At 33.2% G+C, this 9,847-nt stretch overlaps 1 long non-coding RNA gene across 1 annotated transcript; it reads left to right on the top strand.

Moving 5' to 3' along the window:
• The first annotated feature begins 1,350 nt into the window (after positions 1 to 1,350).
• On the top strand, positions 1,351 to 7,396 carry LOC139866475 (uncharacterized). The gene is made up of 3 exons (XR_011765472.1): positions 1,351 to 1,634; positions 5,656 to 5,692; positions 6,990 to 7,396. It is a non-coding gene; the product is annotated as an uncharacterized lncRNA (long non-coding RNA).
• The last annotated feature ends 2,451 nt before the right edge of the window (positions 7,397 to 9,847 follow it).

The following is a 9,847-nucleotide window of genomic DNA, read 5'->3' as shown; positions in this document are numbered from 1 at the left end:
TGACCTAAACAATAAAAAATGAGATTTCAAGTGATCGTGTCTTTGATTTAATTGGTGATTCAAATGGGTCTTTTGGGTCAATATAGTCATGTTTGCTAGTTCGAGTGATTGTTCTAGTTAAGAATTTTAGTGAATTCAATTCAAACCAAATCTCAACGATTTTCTCAACATAGTTTGATCTTTCGAAGGAAGTTCACGTGAGCTAATGAACTTCGATTGGTTAAAGTTTAATGGAAATCGTGAAATTGAAATGAAACGATATGACTTTGGACATTAATCGGTAAAACTTGTAAGCGTTAATCCATATCAAAGAGTGCATCATTCAAGTGGACACCGTTTCTCTTATTGATATTCTTGTTTAATTTATTTACATTTGCAAGATTGGATTAATCAAAACCCCAATTTACTTAGGATAATTAGTAGTGTTTGAAATCCAAAAATAATCGCTCGTTGTGGAACGAACTTGTTGAATACTTGCTTGTTGCTATGATGATCGAGTTATAGTTTCGCGTGATTTGTGTGTCTATTTGTTAAGTGTTTTGCTAGTGTGTATCCGACACATCAATTACGAACATTAAGAAAATTAAGTAAATATCCAGTTTGTAAGAATCATCATTCACGAGGTCCTCCATATCCCAGGTAAGTGTCAATGATCAAGTTTGCATATGATTTACTTAAAAAATGGATTATCGTTAAGTTTTTGACGGAGTTCTAACTTTAAAATAACGATACTCCCCTGTTTAATTAACATTTGATAAAATAATTTTTTAACGTCAAAATAAACATAGATGACCTAAAATAAAAAATCAACAACAACAACAACAACAAATCCAATTTCACAAAAGTGGGGTATGTGGGAGGTAAGATGTAGACAATCCTTTCCCTATCATAGAATAAAGATAAGTCATTTCTCTACCCAGAGTGATACACCCAAAATAGTAGAGAAAGTCCCCCTCTCAATCTTCTATGGATAGAGAGATTGCTTCCAAATAGACCTCCGACTAATAAGTAGGTTAAAAAAAGGAAAAAGAAAAGTGTGAGACACCATTAAAATGGTAAAATTAAATTTCCGTGAGTTTTTAACATGTCTGAAGTTCAATTTAGGCTCTAAGTGACAGTTAAAACGCTAATAAATTGACGCTTGCTGTTGACTCGATAAATAAAGCTAATAAATTAACGTTTGTTTGTTGTTGACTCTATAAATAAATAGAGCCATCTAAAATAGAAAATCTAAACGAAAATATAATCTTTTAATGAAATTAGACCTTTTTCATTTTTGTTCCAATTTTAACGGAATTCGGCCTTTTTAATGGAATTAGACCCATGTCTTCTCATCGGTTCACCACCTAATTTTTGATACAATGCTTAATTGATAATTTCAATTGCTTCTTCACCCAACCTCAAATTCATATCCTAGATCTTCAAGTGAAATTCTTTATCTGAAACCCTAAATCTGAAAGTTTATCTTCAAACATTGCTGAAACCCTAAATCCAAAAGTTCATCTTCAAACATTGCTACCAATTTGTTATCTAAAACCCTAAATCTAAAAGTTAATATTCAAAGATTGCTACCTATTTGTTACCTGAAACCCTAAATCTAAAAGTTCAGCTTCAAAGATTGCTACTAAACACAGGTATGTAAAGCTTAGCCTCTTGATTTATTACTGTAAATAATCACTCGCGCTCTTTATTTATTTTTTTTTTTTTTTACATTACTTTAATTTTATATATTTAAATTCAATATTCTAATATGGGTTTGAAACAGTTGCTCTTTTAGGTTAATGTATGGCTTTGTTACTCTTTGGGGGTTAATATGTCACTTTGTGTGTTTATCGTTTCAGTTATTTTGTTACTATATGCTAACTCTGTTTTCAAAATGTTAGATTTTATATATATATATATATATGCTAACTTTAACTGTAAAAAGTAAGGATATCTGCTGCAATCAGCCTATAATATTAGGCCCTTCAAGAGTAAATTATGTGCTAATGTGTTTATTCCAAGGTTGTAAAAGTCGCGAGTCGGGGACGCATCGGTCGAGATCTAAAAAGGACGCGTCGGCCGAGTCGGGGACGCATCGGTTGTTGACCAACGTTGACTTTATTGATAATTTTTTAAATATATATTTATATGTGTATAAAATAGTTGATTCTGTACCGTAAATATCTTAAATAAGAACTTGAATTTAAATACAATCAAACTTCAAACTTAATTAATGTTACCGAGTACATAATCAGCAAGGACACAGAGAAAAGAGCGGCCTAAAAAATGAAAACAAACCCTAATTTTAAAACATATCACATCTTGACGAAAATTTGAATGATTTTGACCGTTTTTGACCAACTTTGACCGTCTTTGACCGAACTTTTAGCTTTGACCGTCTTTTGAGTCGTTTTCAGAAAAAACGGGACGGAGAACCCAAAAAAATGACGCATCGGCCGACGCGTCGGTCAAGTCGGCCGACTTTTACAACACTGGTTTATTCAGTAAATTAGAAGGTTTAAAATGTGAACTTTGTTACTGTTTGTTGCATGGAATGTATGTGCTTTAACTGTATATAACGGTACATGTGTTAAGTCTTCAAGAACGTTTAAAAGTAGCAAAACTTCTAATGCGTGGACCTTAAGACCATTTTTAACGCGGCGTCAGAGGGGTCTCGTCAGACGCGCTGGCAGTGGGTGACGCCCCCTGACGCCCCTAGTGGGGCGTTACGGCTGACGCGGGAGGGGCGTCAGTCAACTTTTTCACGGAAAAAAAAAGGCGTCATGGTTTCTGATTGGTCCACGTATTTTAATGATTTTAATTTTGTTTTTGTTTTTTTTTATTTAAATTATTTATATTCTTTTCTATATAAACACATCAAAACCATCATTTTTAACCCATCAAACTCAATATTTTCTCTCATTTTAACACTTTCATTCAAATATTTTTTTTTGTTTTTTTTATTTATTTAAATTATTTATTTTCTTTTATATATAACCATCAAAACCTATCATTTTTAACACATCAAACTCAATTTTTTCTCTCATTTTAACACTTTCATTCAAATGATTTTTGTTTTGTTTTGTTTTGTTTTTTTATTTGAATTATTTATATTCTTTTCTATATAAACCCATCAAAACCTATCATTTTTAACACATCAAACTCAATAATTTATGTAATGGTTAAATTTTATGTAATGGTTAATTTTTTATGTAATGGTTAATTTTTATATGTTTTTTAATTATATGTAATATAATTTGTATGCATAATAAAATAAAAAAGAAAAAGAAAAAATAAAACTAATGGGACCTATTTGACACTGGAGGGACGTCAGGGTTATTTTGGTGTCAGAGGGTGACACTGCCACATCAGAGGCAGATTGCACTTTTTGGTCAAAAAGTGGACAATCTGCCTGTGACGTCACAGGCAGGGTTATATATGGTCTAAGATAGAACTCATTTTTTTTGTTACAAAGTCGGTAGGCAAAGTAAAAAAAGGTTTAATATCGATCTGAATCATGGTTTATGCATTGTGTTTTAACCAGTTGGCTGCTTTCATTATTTATCTAATTATAATAAGTTACACTTTAGTTTTCTTTTGTCTTAATTTTGTGTGCTTTGTAGTTATCGTTTCGAATTATCATCTAGCATGCATGGAAATGATAGTTGTTTGGATGTTATAGAGTGGAAGACAAATTGACCCATTTGGACCCCTTTTAACCGTTAGGCCATTTTGGTGTCAAATTTGGTAATGGCTGATTTCGACACGACAGACGCTTATAAATATCCGTCGCGAAGCGCGGACCCCTCACTTGTTCAAACTCACCATTAAAAATTGCTCTGATTGTTATTTTTGTTTTCGCACTCCGAACTCATTTTTCAGATTACCCATTACACGAACCCTCTCAATCGCACCACCAAATGCTTCACTCTTCTCGTTTCAACAAGGTAGTTAGTTTGTGAGTTAGTTTGTATAGTTTATAATTGTATAGTTTATAATTGTTAGTTTGTATCATGGATAAACGGACGATGCAATATAAACTGGGAATGGAGCAGAAACATTACGGGCCGAGCTAACGGTGATCTTCAAGTTCTAACAAACTTGCTTAATTCTTTTAGTGTTTCGGGCAGGGAAAATGATTCATGGAAATGGGGATTGGCCACGAATGGCAAGTTCACTACAAAGAAATTACAAAAGCTTTTAGAAGGAAAATTCCTTACGGAAGGTAGAGGTCAAAGAGAAACAATCTGGAATTATTTGGTCCCAAAAAAGGTCGAGATTTTCATTTGGAGGGTCCTTCATAAACGGATTCCGGTATTAATCGAGCTAGACAAACGAGGTGTTGATCTTCATTCGGTGCGATGCCCAATTTGCGATGACGACGTGGAGACAATTGAACACGCCTTGATTTTTTGCAAGTTAGCTTACGATATATGGTGTCGGGTGTATAAATGGTGGGGATTAGGTAACTATTCCAACCTCAGTTTAATTGAGTCCTTCTCCGGAAAAACAAGTATTGCAACGACCGAGTTAGGCTCATTGATATGGCAAGGGGTTGTGTGACGATCGCTCCAAATCCATATGGACAATACGTCATTCATTGATTTCATTGCGAGGTATTTGACCTCTATATGATACGTTTTGTAAACATTGCATTCTTTTGAAAAGGCACACCATAAATGAATATTTAAATCAAAGGTTTTCAACATCTGATGATTTCTACATATAGACAATCACTGTAAATAATAGTTTACAATAGTACTTCCGTTGACAGTACAGTCAAAATAAGATACATGGTGATGATTTGGTGAATGCAACGTTTTCTTGAAAAATATGCCATGTATGACTCCATGCACATAGCGTGTCTAACATATAAGCAAACAGCGGAAGACTTCTAGGAAACCTGAGAATAAACATGCTTCAAGTGTCAACACAAAGGTTGGTGAGTTCATAGTTTTAATATTACACATAATCCGTATATCAATGTGGATTACAAAAGTTCAGTTGTTTTATTCAAAACGTTTATCAATAGGTTTTACATAAAAGGGGGATCACAAGATTTCAGTTGTTTCATCCGAAACGTTTATCAATCGGTTCTACAAAGTTGAGCACCCTGGTAACTAAACTTTAACGTATATATAATTTGTACCCTTTGTATAATCATCTTAATAATACACGCAAACCAACGTGTACGCTTATCAAATAGCATACGTCCGTTAAAAGGCTAGCGCTCTAGCTCGGACGGGGATGTCAAGCCCTATGGATCCATATACTACTACTCGCGCCCACCAGTTCTTATAACTGGCAGTTAACAGTTACCAAAGCTAAGGGATTTTCGGTTCAAACTCAGTGTAGAATTTAGTATGTACTTGTATCCATTGAGTTTAAAATAAAGTGCATGTATTCTCAGCCCAAAAATATATATTGTAAAGGCAATTAAAAAGGGATCAATGAAACTCACACATATAAATATTGTATATCGGTTAATAAAGCATTTGCATGTATTCTCAGCCCAAAAATGTAGAGAGTAAAAGGGATCTTATGAAACTCACGCATATAAATCTAGTATTTTTAGTATTTATAAACAGTCGCATGTATTCTCAGCCCAAAAATATATTGAGTAAAAGGGATCATATGAAACTCACAGTTTAATATTGATATACAATATTGCAGGAAAGCACGTAGACGCATTGGAGATAATAAGCACGAGGTTTGATTCACAAAAATACCCCCGAATATTACCCATAACCTCCTTGGCAATAACCCATATTTTCCTTAGCTCTAGCTTTCTCGGAAACTCGTTTTGAAAAATTACTTGGACAGCACTCCGTCGTAATATTTTATGTACATTATTATTTTTGTATCGCAAAAATAATAACACTAATAATAAAAATAATAAGATTAATAATAATCTTATTATTAATAATAATAATAATAATAATAATAATAATAATAATAATAATAAAATAAATAAATACGGAGTAAAAATAATATATATGTGTGTGTGATTTATCTGGCCAAAACTCGAGAATTTATAGCACTTGGCCTGAAATTTTGCCTCATGCGATCGCATGGATTTTGGGCATGATGGCCATGCGATCGCATGGCCTCAATTTCCAGCTCAGAATCATTTGTCCATTTGTTTGTCGACATGATAAAATATTAATATAATATATATAATTTAAATAATTAATTATATATTATATTAAATTTACGTGCATAGTTGACTTGTAATTTTTGTTCCGATAAGTCGTACGTCATCACTCGACTTATGTCCCGGTTCCAGTTTTTCGAATGTCCTTTCGTACCTTTAGAAAACTTGCATTTTACGTTTCGTGTCACGTACCTTTGTCAAAATATAGTCTTAAATTATCCATAAACTATACCACTCATAGTATATCTTAAACTTTCAAATGTTTTGGTCATTTACTTCTATAAATCATCGTCTCGCTATTTGTTAATATATATATAATATATACATTTTCATTTTGAAATAGTGTTACTGTAGCAAAGTTACTGTAGCAAAGTCATTTTTTACTGTAGCAATTCACTGTAGCAAAGTCAATTTCACTGTAGCAAATAGTGATTTTTGAAAACACTGTAGCATTTTGGGTACTGTAGCAATTTGAAAATACTGTAGCAAATTAGTATTTTACTTGTTCATCTTAAACGTTTTAGTTAACTTATCTAAATATCAATCGAATCAATAATCGAATGTTACTATCGTTTACTAAATAACTTGAAATCATATATATTCAAATAGATATATAAACCAATAAGTTTAATGTACGGTATCATGCAATTAAAACTTTGTTACGTTTTCAAGTTATAGTATATATATGTATCTGTTTACATATAATGGTTCGCGAATCGTTGAGAACAACCGAAGGGTAATTGAATAGTTCAAAATTTTGAGATTCAACTTCATAGGCTTTGCTTATCGTGTCGAAGTCATTAATCATTTAAGATTAAGTTTAAATTTAGTCGAAATTTCCGGGTCATCACAGGTTGAATGGACGTGCGGATATTTATTATGGAGAAACCGGAACAACAAAGTTTTTAAAAATAAAAATTGGTGCGGTTCGACGGCTCTAAATGAGATACAAATTATGAGTTTTGAATGGATATCTAGAAGGATTAAAGGTGTGCAACTCGATTGGCACACATGGCTAATAAACCCGCACTCATACTTAACTGCTTGATTTTGTTACGCGAAGCTAACCATCATGCAACCTTCTGTCATTTTCAGTTAGTAGGATGCTAGCTGCTTGATGATATGAAGTTTATTTCGAGAATCTGTAAAAACTTTTTTATTTCGAGTGTACTTTTTCATTCTGACTCAACTTAGCTGATGTTGAGCTTTTATGTATTGTACTGGACATTGTATTCCTTCTTTTTTATCTTATAAAGTTCTGTTGCCTTTCAAAAAAAAAATAATTATATGATCATAATAAAAAATTAATGAATGTTCTATCATTTTACTATCGAGAGTTTTTGAGACGGTTGTTTGGTAATAACGAGGATAAAATGCCCGCGCTTCGCTGCGGGTTAATCTCGATCGGTTAACTATGCACCTATTGACTATTTTCAACTATAATATTTTCCAAGGAAACGAATATTTTTACAGTTGTATTGCTATATCTTTTTCTTTTTTTCCTCTTTTTCCTTTATAATTAGACCAAGCGTTTTTTTGTATTGGGCCAAGAGCTGTGGTTAATAAAGTGATACAGTATCGTTGTATCGTACAAACCCACCCACATCACATCACAACTTTACTTTCCCTTCTACCTTATATTTCTTATTTTCTATTTCCTATTTCCTACATTTCCTACATATATCAAAACAAACACAAATAGAGGAATTGGAGACTTAAATCAGACATGGTGGTGAAGCAAGGAGCTCAAAATCGATTGTTCTTCCACCTCTTACACGCCACCGCCTCCCCTGCCAGGTTGTCACAACCTCCGTCGCCTCTGCCGTCACCACCTCTGCCGCTTCCTCTGACGTCGATTTCCGTCGCCGGTCTCCTATATGTCGGCTACATTACTCTACCTTGCAGGTATCACCACTAACAACCGGTTTCAAATCTGGTTGTTGTTTCAGACAGTAACCGATGACGGTGGTGCTGGTTATATTTTTGGCGGCATAAAGTGGTAGCGGACGGCGGTTGTTGATAGCGTGGTTGTAGTGATCGTCGTCCGGCTGGCGGTGGTGGCGACGTGGTGATAGAAGTGGCGGTTGCGATGGTTGTGGCTGTGGTGGCGACGGTTGCGTTGGTTGTGACGGCGGTGATGGTGGTGGTAGTTATGTTTATGGTTAGGGGTTTTTAGTGATGGTATTGTTTAGTAGTTGTAATCTATGTTGTGTTGGTTGTAAGGTGCTTCTGAAAATGTGAAATTACGAAATTGCACTTGTGAACAGTGATGAAGCTCATCAGAATCAGAATTAGTATTATAGTATATTATAATTATAATATAATATAATTAAAAAGAAAAAATTATGTTAATATACTATACATATGTATGTATGTGTATATGTATAGTTACTTTGAAACATGCAGTCCACCTGTTTGTGAAAATGCCTGACTGACTTGCTTACTTGTGATTTTGGAAATTTTAATGTAAACATGTTTTCACTAAATGTTCATTGGTAATGAGTTATTTATCTGAAGACTAACGTTTTCTATCTAGCCTTATTCTTATACTTCGTTGAATACTCATTTTGAAGGCTCGCAATTCTTTCATTATATATTACCGTAAATTTTTTTACTTTAAACCAACCCCTTTATATCTTATTATTTAGTGAAAGTTGGTTACATTTGGTGCAATGAATCCAAATCGTAAATGTTAGAAGCTGGTAATACTAATTTACCGTGAATTTGTTTTACTATAGCCAACCCCTTTATCCCCTTTATTTATATGTTATATTATTTAGAGAAAGTTGGTTACATTTGGTGCAATCAATCCAATCGTAAATGTTAGAAGCTAGTAATAGGATTTCACATTGATATACGACGTACCTATTCTTTTGATTCACTGTTAAAAAGATTTAATTATGTTTTGCAGTAACTCGATGGTATGTTAGAAATAGGAAACCTCGTTATTAGTTAATTAATACTAATACACGATTAACTTTGCAAATTATTTTGTTTATTTATAAAACTTACACAGAAATACAATATAATGACCCGTCCGTAACTACAATATAATGACCCGCCCGTGGAATTATCCGGTTTTATTAACATTTTAATATTTATTATAAATATGGGAAAGTAGAATAAAGTTACAGCTCGCATCCCCAATTAAAACCCTAGATAGTCCCATATATCACTTTACAAATAGAAATCATTACACCGCATTTCTTCTCACACAAACTTTTCCTACCGTAAATAAATATAAAAATGTGTAAGTTTCTTTTCACTGCAAAATCCAAACGTTCAACTCATCTCATCTGCCAACTATGAATGTTGTCCACCGGAGAACAGTAAAAATGGGTCAAGGTTCAATATAAGGTGGATCCTTTAACGGGTCAGGCAGAGATGAAGAGTAAGACACCAAAATTTTTACGAGCGATCACCAGATACATGTTATTTGTGGCATTTTAAATATTTTCTATTATTATTATTATTAAATAAATTATATTACTCCGAAAATATATATATAATTTTAGTTTTGATTAACTTCTATATTGTGGTACGTAGAGTGATTAGATCTATTCATGAAGCCTTTTGACAACTGGAGAATGTCATATAACAACTACAAGTGTGTTCCTTTCGACATTTGGAGATGAGGTCACGGTTCAACGACTAAATTTGTAGATGGAACAAACTTGTAGTTATATACTTATATGACACTCTCCATTGTCG

Source organism: Rutidosis leptorrhynchoides, chromosome 9 (assembly GCF_046630445.1).
Source record: "Rutidosis leptorrhynchoides isolate AG116_Rl617_1_P2 chromosome 9, CSIRO_AGI_Rlap_v1, whole genome shotgun sequence".
Lineage (NCBI taxonomy): Eukaryota > Viridiplantae > Streptophyta > Magnoliopsida > Asterales > Asteraceae > Rutidosis > Rutidosis leptorrhynchoides.
Note: the sequence above shows the minus strand (reverse complement) of the source record. Positions and strands in the feature narration are given on the sequence as shown.